Here is a 17,981-nt window from a genome sequence, read left to right on the forward strand (position 1 = left end):
GGTGTAAGTGTATGTCTGTGTTACTTTGTGCAAGTGTATGTCTTTGTTACTTGGTGTAAGTGTGTGTCTGTGTTACTGGGTATCAGTGTCTATCTTTGTTACTTGGTGTAAGAGTGTGTCTGTGTTACTGGGTATCAGTGTATGTCTTTGTTACTTGGTGTAAGTGTGTGTCTGTGTTACTGGGTATCAGTGTATGTCTTTGCTACTTGGTGGCAGTGTATGTCAAAATACTTGGTGTAAGTTTATGTCTTTGTTAGTTCGTGTAATTGTCTGTCTTTGTTACTTGGTGTAAGTGTATGTCTTTGTTACTTGGTGTCAGTGTATGTCTGTGTTCCTTGGTGTAAGTGTGTGTCTTTTTTACTTGGTGTAAGTGTATGTCGTTGTTAGTTGGTGTCAGTGTATGTGTTTGTGACTTGGTGTCAGTGTATGTCTTTGTTACTGGGTGTTAGTGTATGTCTTTGTTACTTGGTGTAAATGTAAGTCAAAATACTTGGTGTATGTGTATGTCTGTGTTAATTGGTGTAAGTGTATGTCTTTGTTACTTGGTGTCAGTGTGTGTCTGTTTACTTGGTGTAAGTGTGTGTCTTTGTTACTTGGTGTAAATGTCTGTCTTTGTTACTTGGTGTCAGTGTATGTCTCTGTTACTTGGTGTCAGTGCATGTCTTTGTGACTTGGTGTCAGTGTATGTCTTTGTTACTGGGTGTCAGTGTGTGTCTGTGATACTTGCTGTCAGTGTATGTCTTTGTTACTGTGCATCAGTGGTTCTCTGTGTTACTGGGTGTCAGTGTGTGTCTGTGACACAAGGTGCCAGTATTTAGTTTAGTTTAGAGATACAGCACTTAAACAGGCCCGCCGGCCCACCGAGTCTGTGCCGACCATCAACCACGCATTTATACTAATCCTACACTAATGCCGTAAATCCTACACTAATCCCGTATTCCTATCACATCCCCACCTGTCCCTATATATTTCCCTACCACCTGCCTATATTAGGGGCAATTTATGATGGCCAATTATCCTATCAACCTGCAAGTCTTTGGCATGTGGGAGGAAACCGGAGCACCCGGAGGAAACTCACGCAGACACAGGGAGAACTTGCAAACTCCGCACAGGCAGTACCCAGAATCGAACCCGGGGCCCAGGAGCTGTGAGGCTGCGGTGCTAACCACTACGCCAATGTGCCTCCCCCCCCCCCCCCCCAGTGTGTGCCTGTGTTACTGGGTATCAGTGTATGTCTTTGTTACCTGGTGTCAGTGTATGTCTTTGTTACTTGGTGTCAGTGTATGTGTTTGTGACTTGGTGTCAATGTATGTCTTTGTTACTGGGTGTCAGTGTATGTCTTTGTTACTTGGTGCAAGTGTGTGTCTGTGTTACTGGGTATCAGTGTATGTCTTCGTTACCTGGTGTCAGTGTATGTCTTTGTTACTTGGTGTAAGTGTATGTCTTTGTTACTTGGTGTCAGTGTGTGTCTGTGTTCCTGGGTGTCAGTGTATGTCTTATTTATTTGGTGTCAGTGTGTGTCTGTGTTACTGGGTGTCAGTGTGTGTCTGTGTTACTTGGTGTAAGTGTGTGTCTTTGTTACTTGGTGTCCGTGTGTGTCTGTGTTACTGGGTATCAGTGTATTTCTTTGTTACTGTGTATCAGTTTGTGTCTGTGACACTAGGTGTCAGTTTTTAGTTTAGTTTAGAGATGCAGCACTGAAACAGGCCCTTCGGCCCACCGAGTCTGTGCCGACCATCAACCACCCATTTATACGAATGCTACACTAATCCAGTATTCCTATCAACAACTTTGCTTCCAATTTCCACCCTTCTCTCACCTTCACATGGTCCATCTCTGACAATTCCCTTCCCTTCCTCGACTTCTCTGTCTCCATCTCTGGGGATAGGTTGTCTACCAATATCCATTATAAGCCCACTGACTCCCACAACTACCTCGACTGCACTTCTTCATACCCTACCTCCTGTAAGGACTCCATTCCATTCTCCCAGTTTCACCGTCTCCGACGCATCTGCTCTGATGATGCTAGCTTCCATGACGGTGCTTCTGATATGACCTCCTTTTTCATCAACCTAGGATTTCCCCCCACTTTGGTTGACAGGGCCCTCAACCGTGTCCGACCCATTCCCCGCACCTCTACCTTCACCCCTTCCCCTCCCTCCCAGAACCGTGACAGGGTTCCCCTTGTCCTCACTTTTCATCCCACCAGCCTCCATATCCAAAGGATCATCCTCCGCCATTTTCGCCACCTCCAGCGTGATGCCACTACCAGTCGCATCTTCCCCTCCCTTCCCAAGTCAGCATTCCGAAGGGATCGTTCCCTCCGCGACACCCTGGTCCACTCCTCCATTACCCCCACCACCTCGTCCCCGTCCCAGGGCACCTTCCCTTGCAATCGCAGGAGGTATAATACCTGCCCATTTACCTCCTCTCTCCTCACTATCCCAGGCCCCAAAAACTCCTTTCAAGGTGAAGCAGCGATTTACTTGTACTTCTTTCAATGTAGTATACTGTATTCGCTGCTCACAGTGTGGTCTCCTCTACATTGGGGAGACCAAGCGCAGACTGGGTGACCGCTTTGCGGAACATCTCCGCTCAGTCCGCAAGCAGGACCCTGAGCTTCCGGTTGCTTGCCATTTCAACACTCCCCCCTGCTCTCATGCTCTCATCTCTGTCCTGGGATTGCTGCAGTGTTCCAGTGAACATCAACGCAAGCTCGAGGAACAGCATCTCATCTACCGATTAGGCACACTACAGCCTGCCGGACTGAACATTGAGTTCAATAATTTCAGAGCATGACAGCCCCCCACTTTACTTTCATTTTTAGTCATTTTTAGTTATTTTTTCTTCCTTTTTTTTGCATTCCTTTCTACATTTTTTACAATCTTTTTTGGCATTTATTTCATTTCATCTTAGTTTGTTCAGTTTGCTTACCCACTGTTTTTTTCAGGTTGTTCTTCTTCAGGTTTGCTCTTGCTGATGTTCAATATTCAGTACATTCACACCTAATCTGCACTAATGCTTTGTCTTTCAACACACCATTAACATATTGTTTGCCTTTGCTCCGTGACCTTTTGGTCAGCTATGTGGCCTGGTCCAATCTGCACCTTCTCCTTTGTTATCTCTTGCCCTACCCCCACCTCACTTGTTTATAATCTGTGACTTTTCTAATATTTGTCAGTACCGAAGAAGGGTCACTGACCCGAAACGTTAACTATGCTTCTCTTTCCACAGATGCTGCCAGACCCGCGGAGTGAATCCGGCATTTCTTGTTTTTGTTTCAGATTTCCAGCATCCGCGGTATTTTGCTTTTATTCCCGTATTCCTATCACATCCATTCCTGTCCCTATATATTTCCCTACCACCTACCTATACTAGGGGCAACTTATGATGGCCAATTAACCTATCAACCTGCAAGTCTTTGGCATGTGGGAGGAAATCGGAGCACCCGGAGGAAACCCACGCAGACACAGGGAGAACTTGCAAACTCCGCACAGGCAGTACCTAGAATCGAACCCGTGTCCTTGGAGCTGTGAGGCTGCGGTGCTAACCACAGCGCCGATGTGCCCACCCCCCACTAGTGTGTGCCTGTGTTACTGGGTATCAGTGTATGTCTTTGTTAATTGGTGTCAGTGGATGTCTGTGTTACTTGGTGTAAGTGTGTGTCTTTGTTACTGGGTGTCAGTGAGTGTCTGTGTTAATGGGTGTCAGTGTATGTCTTTGCTACTTGCTGTAAGTGTGTGTCTGTGTTACTGGGTATCAGTGTCTGTGTTGTTACTTGGTGTCAGTGGATGTCTGTGTTACTTGGTGTAAGTGTGTGTCTTTGTTACTGGGTGTCAGTGAGTGTCTGTGTTACTGGGTGTCAGTGTATGTCTTTGTTACTGGGCGTCAGTGTATGTCTTTGTTACTTGCTGTAAGTGTGTGTCTGTGTTACTGGGTATCAGTGTCTGTCTTTGTTACTTGGTGTAAGTGTGTGTCTGTGTTACTGGGTATCAGTGTATGTCTTTGTTACTTCGTGTCAGTGTATGTCTGTGTTACTTGGTGTAAGTGTGTGCATGTGTTACTGGATGTCAGTATGTGTCTGTGTTACTTGGTGTAAGTGTGTGTCTTTGTTACTTGGTGTCCGTGTGTGTCTGTGTTACTGGGTGTCAGTGTATGTCTTTGTTAATGGGTGTCAGTGCATGTCTTTGTTACTTGGTGTATGTGTGTGTCTGTGTTGCTGGGTATCAGTGTCTGTCTTTGTTACTTGGTGTCAGTGTATGTCTGTGTTACTTGGTGTAAGTGTGTGTCTGTGTTACTGGGTATCAGTGTATGTCTTTGATACTTGGTGTCAGTGTATGTCTGTGTTACTTGGTGTCAGTTTATGTCAAAATACTTGGTGTAAGTGCCTGTCTGTTTTACTTGGTGTAAGTGTGTGTCTATGCGACTGGGTATCAGTGTATGTCTTTGTTACTTGGTGTCAGTGGATGTCTGTATTACTTGGTGTAAGTGTGTGTCTTTGTTACTGGGTGTCAGTGAGTGTCTGTGTTAATGGGTGTCAGTGTATGTCTTTGCTACTGGGTGTCATTGTATGTCTTTGCTACTTGCTGTAAGTGTGTGTCTGTGTTACTGGGTATCAGTGTCTGTCTTTGTTACTTGGTGTAAGTGTGTGTCTGTGTTACTGGGTATCAGTGTATGTCTTTGTTACTTGGTGTCAGTGGATGTCTGTGTTACTTGGTGTAAGTGTGTGTCTTTGTTACTGGGTGTCAGTGAGTGTCTGTGTTACTGGGTGTCAGTGTATGTCTTTGTTACTGGGCGTCAGTGTATGTCTTTGTTACTTGCTGTAAGTGTGTGTCTGTGTTACTTGGTGTCCGTGTGTGTCTGTGTTACTGGGTAGCAGTGTCTGTCTTTGTTACTTGGTGTCAGTGTATGTATATTTTAATGGGTGTCAGTGTGTGTCTGTGTTATGGGTAGCAGTGTCTGTCTTTGTTACTTGGTGTCCGTGTGTTTCTGTGTTACTGGGCAGCAGTGTCTGTCTTCGTTACTTGGTGTCAGTGTGTTTGTTTGTGTTACTGCGTGTCAGTGTGTGTCTGTGTTACTTGGTGTAAGTTTGTGTCTTTGTTACTGGGCATCAGTGTATGTCTTTTTGACTTGGTGTCAGTGTATGTCTTTGTGACTTGGTGTCAGTGTATGTCTATTTTAATGGGTGTCAGTGGGTGTCTTTGTTACTGTGTATCAGTGTTTCTCTGTGTTACTGGGTGTCAGTGTGTGTTTGTTTGTGTTACTTGGTGTCAGTGTGTGTCTGTTTTACTTGGTGTAAGTGGTTGTCTTTGTTACTTGGTGTCCGTGTGTGTCTGTGTTACTGGGTAGCAGTGTCTGTCTTTGTTACTTGGTGTCCGTGTGTGTCTGTGTTACTGGGTAGCAGTGTCTGTCTTTGTTACTTGGTGTCAGAGTATGTCTTTGTTACTGGGTGTCAGTGTGTGTCTTTGTGACTTGGTGTCAGTGTATGTCTTTGTTACTTGGTGTAAGTGTGTGTCTGTGTTAATGGGTATCAGTGTATGTCTTTGTTACTTGGTGTCAGTGTATGTCAAAATACTTGGTGTCAGTGTATGTCTTTGTTACTTGGAGTCAGTGTGTGTCTGTGTTACTGGGTATCAGTGTATGTCTTTGTGACTTGGTATCAGTGTATGTCTTTGTGACTTGGTGTCAGTGTATGTCTTTTTTACTGGGTGTCAGTGTGTGTCTGTGTTACTTGGTGTCAGTGTATGTCATTGTTACTGTGCATCAATGTTTCTCTGTGTTACTGGGTGTCAGTGTGTGTTTGTTTGTGTTACTGGGTATCAGTGTATGTCTTTGTGACTTGGTATCAGCGTATGTCTTTGTTACTGGGTGTCAGTGTGTGTCTGTGTTACTTGGTGTCATTGTATCAGTGTTTCTCTGTGTGACTGGGTGTCAGTGTGTGTTTGTTTGTGTTACTGGGTGTCAGTGACACTAGGTGTCAGTATTTAGTTTAGTTTAGAGATACAGCACTTAAACAGGCCCTTCGGCCCACCGAGTCTGTGCCGACCATCAACCACCAATTTATACTAATCCTCCACTAATCTCGTATTCCTATCACATCCCCACCTGTCCCTATATATTTCCCTACCACCTACCTATACTAGGGGCAATTTATAATGGCCAATTAACCTATCAACCTGCAAGTCTTTGGCATGTGGGAGGAACCCGGAGCACCCGGAGGAAACCCACGCAGAAACAGGGAGAACTTGCAAACTCCGCACAGGCTGTACCCAGAATCGAGCCCGGGTCCCTGGAGCTGTGAGGCTGCTAACCACTGTGCCAATGTGCCGCCCAGTGTGTATCTGTGTTACTGGGTATCAGTGTATGTCTTTGTTACTTGGTGTCAGTGTATGTCTGTGTTACTTGGTGTAAGTGTGTGTCTTTGTTTCTTGGTATCAGTGTATGTCTTTGTTACTTGGTGTAAGTGTGTGTCTGTGTTACTGGGTAACAGTGTATGTCTTTGTTACTTGCTGTCAGTGTATGTTTGTGTTACTTGGTGCAAGTGTGTGTCTTTGTTACTTGGTGTAATTGTATGTCTTTGTTACTTGGTGTCATTGTATATCTTTGTTACTGGGTGTCAGTGTCTGTCTTCGTTACTTGGTGTCAGTGTTTGTCTTTGTTACTGTGTGTCAGTGTATGTCTTTGTGACTTGGTGTCAGTGTATGCCTTTGTTACTTGGTTTCAGTGTATGTCTTTGTTACTTGGTGTAAGTGTGTGTCTGTGTTACTGGGTATCAGTGTATATCTTTGTTACTTGGTGTAAGTATGTGTCTGTGTTACTGGGTATCAGTGAATGTCTTTGCTACATGGTGACAGTGTATGTCTGTGTTACTTGGTGTAAGTGTGTGTCTGTGTTACTGGGAAACAGTGTATGCCTTTGTTACTTGGTTTCAGTGTATGTCTTTGTTACTTGGTGTAAGTGTGTGTCTGTGTTACTGGGTATCAGTGTATATCTTTGTTACTTGGTGTAAGTGTGTGTCTGTGTTACTGGGTATCAGTGAATGTCTTTGCTACATGGTGACAGTGTATGTCTGTGTTACTTGGTGTAAGTGTGTGTCTTTGTTCCTTGGTGTAATTGTATGTCTGTGTTACTTGGTGTAAGTGTGTGTCTGTGTTACTGGGTATCAGTGTATGTCTTTGTGACTTGGTGTAAGTGTGTGTCTGTGTTACTGGGTATCAGTGCATGTCTTTGTTGCTTGGTGTCAGTGTATGTCTGTGTTACTTGGTGTCAGTTTATGTCAAAATACTTGGTGTAAGTGCATGTCTGTGTTACTTGGTGTAAGTGTTTGTCTGTGTTACTGGGTATCAGTGTATGTCTTTGTTACTTGGTGTAAGTGTGTGTCTATGTTACTGGGTATCTGTGTAAGACTTTGTTACTTGGTGTCAGTTTATGTCAAAATACTTGGTGTAAGTGCATGTCTGTGTTACTTGGTGTAAGTGTGTGTCTTTGTTACTTGGTGTAAGTGTATGTCTTTGTGACTTGGTGTCAGTGTATGTCTGTGTTACTTGGTGTAAGTGTATGTCTTTGTTACTTGGTGTCAGTGTATGTCATTGTTACTTGGTGCAAGTGTGTGTCTGTGTTACTGGGTATCAGTGTAGGTCTTTGTTACTTGGTGTCAGTGAATGTCTTTGTGACTTGGTGTCAGTGTATGTCTTTGTTACTGGGTGTCACTGCATGTCTTTGTTACTTGGTGTCAGTGTATGTCGTTGTTACATGGTGTATGTGTGTGTCTGTGTTACTGGGTGTCAGTGTATGTCTTTGTTACTTGGTGTCAGTGTTTGTCTGTGTTACTTGGTGTAAGTGTGTGTCCTTGTTACATGGTGCAATTGTATGTCTTTGTTACTTGGTGTCAGTGTATGGTTATGTTACTTGGTGTAAGTGTATGTCTTTGTTACTTGGTGTCAGTGTATGTCTTTGTTACTTGGTGTAAGTGTGTGTCTGTGTTACTGGGTATCAGTGTATGTCTTTGTTACTTGGTGTCAGTGTATGCCTTTGTTACTTGGTGTAAGTGAGTGTTTGTGTTACTTGGTGTAAGTGTGTGTCTGTGTTACTTGGTATCAGTGTATGTCTTTGTTACTGGGTGTCAGTTTATGTCTTTGTTACTTGGTGTCAGTGTATGTCTTTGTTACTTGGTGTCAGTGTATGTCTTTGTTACTTGGTGTAAGTGTGTGTCTTTGTTACTTGGTGTAAGTGTGTGTCTGTGTTACTGGGTGTCAGTGTATGTCTTCGTTACTTGCTGTCAGTGTATGTCTATGTTGCTTGGTGTAAGTGTGTGTCTTTGTTACTTGGTGTAAGTTTATGTCTTTGTTTCTTGGTGTCAGTGTTTGTCTTTGTTACTTTGTGGAAGTGTGTGTCTGTGCTACTGGGTATCAGTGTATGTCTTTGTGACTTGGTGTCAGTGTATGTCTTTGTTACTGGGTGTCAGTGTATGTCTTTGTGACTTGGTGTCAGTGTAAGTCTTTGTTAATGGGTGTCACTGTATGTCTTTTTTACTTGGAGTCAGTGTAGGTCTGTGTTATTTGGTGTAAGTGTGTGTCTTTGTTGCTTGCTGTAATTGTATGTCTTTGTTACTTGGTGTCAGTGTATGTCTTTGTTACTTGGTGTAAGTGAGTGTTTGTGTTACTTGGTGTAAGTGTGTGTCTGTGTTACTTGGTATCAGTGTATGTCTTTGCTACTTGGTGTAAGTGTGTGTCTGTGTTACTGGGTAACAGTGTATGTCTTTGTTACTTGGTGTCAGTGTATGTCTGTGTTACTTGTTGTAAGTGTGTGTCTTTGTTACATGGTGTAATTGTATGTCTTTGTTACTTGGTGTCAGTGTATGTCTGTGTTACTTGGTGTAAGTGTATGTCTTTGTTACTTGGTGTCAGTGTATGTCTTTGTGACTTGGTGTCAGTGTATGTCTTTGTTACTGGGTGTCACTGTATGTCTTTGTTACTTGGTGTCAGTGTATGTCGTTGTTACATGGTGTATGTGTGTGTCTGTGTTACTGGGTGTCAGTGTATGTCTTTATTACTTGGTGTCAGTGTATGTCTGTGTTACTTGGTGTAAGTGTGTGTCCTTGTTACATGGTGTAATTGTATGTCTTTGTTACTTGGTGTCAGTGTATGTCTTTGTTACTTGGTGTAAGTGTGTGTCTGTGTTACTGGGTGTCAGTGTATGTCTTTGTTACTTGGTGTCAGTGTATGCCTTTGTTACTTGGTGTAAGTGTGTGTCTGTGTCACTTGGTGTAAGTGTGTGTCTGTGTTACTTGGTATCAGTGTATGTCTTTGTTACTTGGTGTAAGTGTGTGTCTGTGTGACTGGGTATCAGTGTATGTCTTTGTTACTTGGTGTCAGTGTATGTCTTTGAGTCTTGGTGTCAGTGTAAGTCTTTGTTAATGGGTGTCACTGTATGTCTTTTTTACTTGGAGTCAGTGTAGGTCTGTGTTATTTGGTGTAAGTGTGTATCTTTGTTGCTTACTGTAATTGTATGTCTTTGTTACTTGGTGTCAGTGTATGTCTTTGTTAAAGTGGGTCAGTGTGTTTCTGTGTTACTGGGGGTCAGTGTGTGTTTCTAACTCGGTGTCAGTGTGTGTCTGTGTTACTTGGTGTAAGTGTATGTCTTTGTTACTTGGTGTCAGTGTATGTGTTTGTGACTTGGTGTCAGTGTATGTCTTTGTTACTGGGTGTCAGTGTCATTCTTTGTTACTTGGTGTAATTGTAAGTCAAATAATTGGTGTAAGTGTATGTCTTTGTTACTTGGTGTAAGTGTGTGTCTGTGTTTCTGGGTATCAGTGTCTGTCTTTGTTATTTGGTGTAAATGTGTGTCTGTGCTACTGGGGATCAGTGTATGACTTTGTTACTTAGTGTCAGTGTATGTGCTTGTTACTTGGTGTAAGTGTGTGTCTGTGTCACTGGGTATCAGCGTGTGTCTTTGTTAGTTTGTGTAATTGTCTGTCTTTGTTACTTGGTGTAAGTGTATATCTTTGTTACTTGGTGTAAGTGTCTGTCTTTGTTACTTTGTGTCAGTGTATGTCTTTGTGACTTGGTGACAGTGTATCTATTTGTTACTGGGTGTCAGTGTGTGTCTTTGTGACTTGCTGTCAGTGTATGTCTGTGTTACTGGGGGTCAGTGTGTGTCTGTGTTAGTGGGTGTCAGTGTATGTCTTTGTTACTTGGTGTAAGTGTATGTCTTTGTTACTTGGTGTCAGTGTTTGTGACTTGGTGTCAGTGTATGTCTTTGTTACTGGGTGTCAGTGTATGTCTTTGTTACTTGGTGTAAGTGTAAGTCACAATACTTGGTGTAAGTGTATGTCTGTGTTACTTTGTGCAAGTGTATGTCTTTGTTACTTGGTGTAAGTGTGTGTCTGTGTTACTGGGTATCAGTGTCTATCTTTGTTACTTGGTGTAAGAGTGTGTCTGTGTTACTGGGTATCAGTGTATGTCTTTGTTACTTGGTGTCAGTGTGTGTCTGTGTTACTGGGTATCAGTGTATGTCTTTGCTACTTGGTGGCAGTGTATGTCAAAATACTTGGTGTAAGTTTATGTCTTTGTTAGTTCGTGTAATTGTCTGTCTTTGTTACTTGGTGTAAGTGTATGTCTTTGTTACTGGGTGTCAGTGAGTGTCTGTGTTACTGGGTGTCAGTGTATGTCTTTGTTACTGGGCGTCAGTGTATGTCTTTGTTACTTGCTGTAAGTGTGTGTCTGTGTTACTGGGTGTCAGTGAGTGTCTGTGTTACTGGGTGTCAGTGTATGTCTTTGTTACTGGGCGTCAGTGTATGTCTTTGTTACTTGCTGTAAGTGTGTGTCTGTGTTACTTGGTGTCCGTGTGTGTCTGTGTTACTGGGTAGCAGTGTCTGTCTTTGTTACTTGGTGTCAGTGTATGTATATTTTAATGGGTGTCAGTGTGTGTCTGTGTTATGGGTAGCAGTGTCTGTCTTTGTTACTTGGTGTCCGTGTGTTTCTGTGTTACTGGGCAGCAGTGTCTGTCTTCGTTACTTGGTATCAGTGTGTTTGTTTGTGTTACTGCGTGTCAGTGTGTGTCTGTGTTACTTGGTGTAAGTTTGTGTCTTTGTTACTGGGCATCAGTGTATGTCTTTTTGACTTGGTGTCAGTGTATGTCTTTGTGACTTGGTGTCAGTGTATGTCTATTTTAATGGGTGTCAGTGGGTGTCTTTGTTACTGTGTATCAGTGTTTCTCTGTGTTACTGGGTGTCAGTGTGTGTTTGTTTGTGTTACTTGGTGTCAGAGTGTGTCTGTTTTACTTGGTGTAAGTGGTTGTCTTTGTTACTTGGTGTCCGTGTGTGTCTGTGTTACTGGGTAGCAGTGTCTGTCTTTGTTACTTGGTGTCCGTGTGTGTCTGTGTTACTGGGTAGCAGTGTCTGTCTTTGTTACTTGGTGTCAGAGTATGTCTTTGTTACTGGGTGTCAGTGTGTGTCTTTGTGACTTGGTGTCAGTGTATGTCTTTGTTACTTGGTGTAAGTGTGTGTCTGTGTTAATGGGTATCAGTGTATGTCTTTGTTACTTGGTGTCAGTGTATGTCAAAATACTTGGTGTCAGTGTATGTCTTTGTTACTTGGAGTCAGTGTGTGTCTGTGTTACTGGGTATCAGTGTATGTCTTTGTGACTTGGTATCAGTGTATGTCTTTGTGACTTGGTGTCAGTGTATGTCTTTTTTACTGGGTGTCAGTGTGTGTCTGTGTTACTTGGTGTCAGTGTATGTCATTGTTACTGTGCATCAATGTTTCTCTGTGTTACTGGGTGTCAGTGTGTGTTTGTTTGTGTTACTGGGTATCAGTGTATGTCTTTGTGACTTGGTATCAGCGTATGTCTTTGTTACTGGGTGTCAGTGTGTGTCTGTGTTACTTGGTGTCATTGTATCAGTGTTTCTCTGTGTGACTGGGTGTCAGTGTGTGTTTGTTTGTGTTACTGGGTGTCAGTGACACTAGGTGTCAGTATTTAGTTTAGTTTAGAGATACAGCACTTAAACAGGCCCTTCGGCCCACCGAGTCTGTGCCGACCATCAACCACCAATTTATACTAATCCTCCACTAATCTCGTATTCCTATCACATCCCCACCTGTCCCTATATATTTCCCTACCACCTACCTATACTAGGGGCAATTTATAATGGCCAATTAACCTATCAACCTGCAAGTCTTTGGCATGTGGGAGGAACCCGGAGCACCCGGAGGAAACCCACGCAGAAACAGGGAGAACTTGCAAACTCCGCACAGGCTGTACCCAGAATCGAGCCCGGGTCCCTGGAGCTGTGAGGCTGCTAACCACTGTGCCAATGTGCCGCCCAGTGTGTATCTGTGTTACTGGGTATCAGTGTATGTCTTTGTTACTTGGTGTCAGTGTATGTCTGTGTTACTTGGTGTAAGTGTGTGTCTTTGTTTCTTGGTATCAGTGTATGTCTTTGTTACTTGGTGTAAGTGTGTGTCTGTGTTACTGGGTAACAGTGTATGTCTTTGTTACTTGCTGTCAGTGTATGTTTGTGTTACTTGGTGCAAGTGTGTGTCTTTGTTACTTGGTGTAATTGTATGTCTTTGTTACTTGGTGTCATTGTATATCTTTGTTACTGGGTGTCAGTGTCTGTCTTCGTTACTTGGTGTCAGTGTTTGTCTTTGTTACTGTGTGTCAGTGTATGTCTTTGTGACTTGGTGTCAGTGTATGCCTTTGTTACTTGGTTTCAGTGTATGTCTTTGTTACTTGGTGTAAGTGTGTGTCTGTGTTACTGGGTATCAGTGTATATCTTTGTTACTTGGTGTAAGTATGTGTCTGTGTTACTGGGTATCAGTGAATGTCTTTGCTACATGGTGACAGTGTATGTCTGTGTTACTTGGTGTAAGTGTGTGTCTGTGTTACTGGGAAACAGTGTATGCCTTTGTTACTTGGTTTCAGTGTATGTCTTTGTTACTTGGTGTAAGTGTGTGTCTGTGTTACTGGGTATCAGTGTATATCTTTGTTACTTGGTGTAAGTGTGTGTCTGTGTTACTGGGTATCAGTGAATGTCTTTGCTACATGGTGACAGTGTATGTCTGTGTTACTTGGTGTAAGTGTGTGTCTTTGTTCCTTGGTGTAATTGAATGTCTGTGTTACTTGGTGTAAGTGTGTGTCTGTGTTACTGGGTATCAGTGTATGTCTTTGTGACTTGGTGTAAGTGTGTGTCTGTGTTACTGGGTATCAGTGCATGTCTTTGTTGCTTGGTGTCAGTGTATGTCTGTGTTACTTGGTGTCAGTTTATGTCAAAATACTTGGTGTAAGTGCATGTCTGTGTTACTTGGTGTAAGTGTTTGTCTGTGTTACTGGGTATCAGTGTATGTCTTTGTTACTTGGTGTAAGTGTGTGTCTATGTTACTGGGTATCTGTGTAAGACTTTGTTACTTGGTGTCAGTTTATGTCAAAATACTTGGTGTAAGTGCATGTCTGTGTTACTTGGTGTAAGTGTGTGTCTTTGTTACTTGGTGTAAGTGTATGTCTTTGTGACTTGGTGTCAGTGTATGTCTGTGTTACTTGGTGTAAGTGTATGTCTTTGTTACTTGGTGTCAGTGTATGTCATTGTTACTTGGTGCAAGTGTGTGTCTGTGTTACTGGGTATCAGTGTAGGTCTTTGTTACTTGGTGTCAGTGAATGTCTTTGTGACTTGGTGTCAGTGTATGTCTTTGTTACTGGGTGTCACTGCATGTCTTTGTTACTTGGTGTCAGTGTATGTCGTTGTTACATGGTGTATGTGTGTGTCTGTGTTACTGGGTGTCAGTGTATGTCTTTGTTACTTGGTGTCAGTGTTTGTCTGTGTTACTTGGTGTAAGTGTGTGTCCTTGTTACATGGTGCAATTGTATGTCTTTGTTACTTGGTGTCAGTGTATGGTTATGTTACTTGGTGTAAGTGTATGTCTTTGTTACTTGGTGTCAGTGTATGTCTTTGTTACTTGGTGTAAGTGTGTGTCTGTGTTACTGGGTATCAGTGTATGTCTTTGTTACTTGGTGTCAGTGTATGCCTTTGTTACTTGGTGTAAGTGAGTGTTTGTGTTACTTGGTGTAAGTGTGTGTCTGTGTTACTTGGTATCAGTGTATGTCTTTGTTACTGGGTGTCAGTTTATGTCTTTGTTACTTGGTGTCAGTGTATGTCTTTGTTACTTGGTGTCAGTGTATGTCTTTGTTACTTGGTGTAAGTGTGTGTCTTTGTTACTTGGTGTAAGTGTGTGTCTGTGTTACTGGGTGTCAGTGTATGTCTTCGTTACTTGCTGTCAGTGTATGTCTATGTTGCTTGGTGTAAGTGTGTGTCTTTGTTACTTGGTGTAAGTTTATGTCTTTGTTTCTTGGTGTCAGTGTTTGTCTTTGTTACTTTGTGGAAGTGTGTGTCTGTGCTACTGGGTATCAGTGTATGTCTTTGTGACTTGGTGTCAGTGTATGTCTTTGTTACTGGGTGTCAGTGTATGTCTTTGTGACTTGGTGTCAGTGTAAGTCTTTGTTAATGGGTGTCACTGTATGTCTTTTTTACTTGGAGTCAGTGTAGGTCTGTGTTATTTGGTGTAAGTGTGTGTCTTTGTTGCTTGCTGTAATTGTATGTCTTTGTTACTTGGTGTCAGTGTATGTCTTTGTTACTTGGTGTAAGTGAGTGTTTGTGTTACTTGGTGTAAGTGTGTGTCTGTGTTACTTGGTATCAGTGTATGTCTTTGCTACTTGGTGTAAGTGTGTGTCTGTGTTACTGGGTAACAGTGTATGTCTTTGTTACTTGGTGTCAGTGTATGTCTGTGTTACTTGTTGTAAGTGTGTGTCTTTGTTACATGGTGTAATTGTATGTCTTTGTTACTTGGTGTCAGTGTATGTCTGTGTTACTTGGTGTAAGTGTATGTCTTTGTTACTTGGTGTCAGTGTATGTCTTTGTGACTTGGTGTCAGTGTATGTCTTTGTTACTGGGTGTCACTGTATGTCTTTGTTACTTGGTGTCAGTGTATGTCGTTGTTACATGGTGTATGTGTGTGTCTGTGTTACTGGGTGTCAGTGTATGTCTTTATTACTTGGTGTCAGTGTATGTCTGTGTTACTTGGTGTAAGTGTGTGTCCTTGTTACATGGTGTAATTGTATGTCTTTGTTACTTGGTGTCAGTGTATGTCTTTGTTACTTGGTGTAAGTGTGTGTCTGTGTTACTGGGTGTCAGTGTATGTCTTTGTTACTTGGTGTCAGTGTATGCCTTTGTTACTTGGTGTAAGTGTGTGTCTGTGTCACTTGGTGTAAGTGTGTGTCTGTGTTACTTGGTATCAGTGTATGTCTTTGTTACTTGGTGTAAGTGTGTGTCTGTGTGACTGGGTATCAGTGTATGTCTTTGTTACTTGGTGTCAGTGTATGTCTTTGAGTCTTGGTGTCAGTGTAAGTCTTTGTTAATGGGTGTCACTGTATGTCTTTTTTACTTGGAGTCAGTGTAGGTCTGTGTTATTTGGTGTAAGTGTGTATCTTTGTTGCTTACTGTAATTGTATGTCTTTGTTACTTGGTGTCAGTGTATGTCTTTGTTAAAGTGGGTCAGTGTGTTTCTGTGTTACTGGGGGTCAGTGTGTGTTTCTAACTCGGTGTCAGTGTGTGTCTGTGTTACTTGGTGTAAGTGTATGTCTTTGTTACTTGGTGTCAGTGTATGTGTTTGTGACTTGGTGTCAGTGTATGTCTTTGTTACTGGGTGTCAGTGTCATTCTTTGTTACTTGGTGTAATTGTAAGTCAAATAATTGGTGTAAGTGTATGTCTTTGTTACTTGGTGTAAGTGTGTGTCTGTGTTTCTGGGTATCAGTGTCTGTCTTTGTTATTTGGTGTAAATGTGTGTCTGTGCTACTGGGGATCAGTGTATGACTTTGTTACTTAGTGTCAGTGTATGTGCTTGTTACTTGGTGTAAGTGTGTGTCTGTGTCACTGGGTATCAGCGTGTGTCTTTGTTAGTTTGTGTAATTGTCTGTCTTTGTTACTTGGTGTAAGTGTATATCTTTGTTACTTGGTGTAAGTGTCTGTCTTTGTTACTTTGTGTCAGTGTATGTCTTTGTGACTTGGTGACAGTGTATCTATTTGTTACTGGGTGTCAGTGTGTGTCTTTGTGACTTGCTGTCAGTGTATGTCTGTGTTACTGGGGGTCAGTGTGTGTCTGTGTTAGTGGGTGTCAGTGTATGTCTTTGTTACTTGGTGTAAGTGTATGTCTTTGTTACTTGGTGTCAGTGTTTGTGACTTGGTGTCAGTGTATGTCTTTGTTACTGGGTGTCAGTGTATGTCTTTGTTACTTGGTGTAAGTGTAAGTCACAATACTTGGTGTAAGTGTATGTCTGTGTTACTTTGTGCAAGTGTATGTCTTTGTTACTTGGTGTAAGTGTGTGTCTGTGTTACTGGGTATCAGTGTCTATCTTTGTTACTTGGTGTAAGAGTGTGTCTGTGTTACTGGGTATCAGTGTATGTCTTTGTTACTTGGTGTCAGTGTGTGTCTGTGTTACTGGGTATCAGTGTATGTCTTTGCTACTTGGTGGCAGTGTATGTCAAAATACTTGGTGTAAGTTTATGTCTTTGTTAGTTCGTGTAATTGTCTGTCTTTGTTACTTGGTGTAAGTGTATGTCTTTGTTACTTGGTGTCAGTGTATGTCTGTGTTCCTTGGTGTAAGTGTGTGTCTTTTTTACTTGGTGTAAGTGTATGTCGTTGTTAGTTGGTGTCAGTGTATGTGTTTGTGACTTGGTGTCAGTGTATGTCTTTGTTACTGGGTGTTAGTGTATGTCTTTGTTACTTGGTGTAAATGTAAGTCAAAATACTTGGTGTATGTGTATGTCTGTGTTAATTGGTGTAAGTGTATGTCTTTGTTACTTGGTGTCAGTGTGTGTCTGTTTACTTGGTGTAAGTGTGTGTCTTTGTTACTTGGTGTAAATGTCTGTCTTTGTTACTTGGTGTCAGTGTATGTCTCTGTTACTTGGTGTCAGTGCATGTCTTTGTGACTTGGTGTCAGTGTATGTCTTTGTTACTGGGTGTCAGTGTGTGTCTGTGATACTTGCTGTCAGTGTATGTCTTTGTTACTGTGCATCAGTGGTTCTCTGTGTTGCTGGGTGTCAGTGTGTGTTTGTTTTTGTTACTGGGTGTCAGTGTGTGTCTGTGACACAAGGTGCCAGTATTTAGTTTAGTTTAGAGATACAGCACTTAAACAGGCCCGCCGGCCCACCGAGTCTGTGCCGACCATCAACCACGCATTTATACTAATCCTACACTAATGCCGTAAATCCTACACTAATCCCGTATTCCTATCACATCCCCACCTGTCCCTATATATTTCCCTACCACCTGCCTATATTAGGGGCAATTTATGATGGCCAATTATCCTATCAACCTGCAAGTCTTTGGCATGTGGGAGGAATCCGGAGCACCCGGAGGAAACTCACGCAGACACAGGGAGAACTTGCAAACTCCGCACAGGCAGTACCCAGAATCGAACCCGGGGCCCAGGAGCTGTGAGGCTGCGGTGCTAACCACTACGCCAATGTGCCTCCCCCCCCCCCCCCCCCCAGTGTGTGCCTGTGTTACTGGGTATCAGTGTATGTCTTTGTTACCTGGTGTCAGTGTATGTCTTTGTTACTTGGTGTCAGTGTATGTGTTTGTGACTTGGTGTCAATGTATGTCTTTGTTACTGGGTGTCAGTGTATGTCTTTGTTACTTGGTGCAAGTGTGTGTCTGTGTTACTGGGTATCAGTGTATGTCTTCGTTACCTGGTGTCAGTGTATGTCTTTGTTACTTGGTGTAAGTGTATGTCTTTGTTACTTGGTGTCAGTGTGTGTCTGTGTTCCTGGGTGTCAGTGTATGTCTTATTTATTTGGTGTCAGTGTGTGTCTGTGTTACTGGGTGTCAGTGTGTGTCTGTGTTACTTGGTGTAAGTGTGTGTCTTTGTTACTTGGTGTCCGTGTGTGTCTGTGTTACTGGGTATCAGTGTATTTCTTTGTTACTGTGTAT

This window comes from Heterodontus francisci, unplaced genomic scaffold, assembly GCF_036365525.1.
Source record: "Heterodontus francisci isolate sHetFra1 unplaced genomic scaffold, sHetFra1.hap1 HAP1_SCAFFOLD_63, whole genome shotgun sequence".
Classification (NCBI taxonomy): Eukaryota; Metazoa; Chordata; class Chondrichthyes; order Heterodontiformes; family Heterodontidae; genus Heterodontus; species Heterodontus francisci.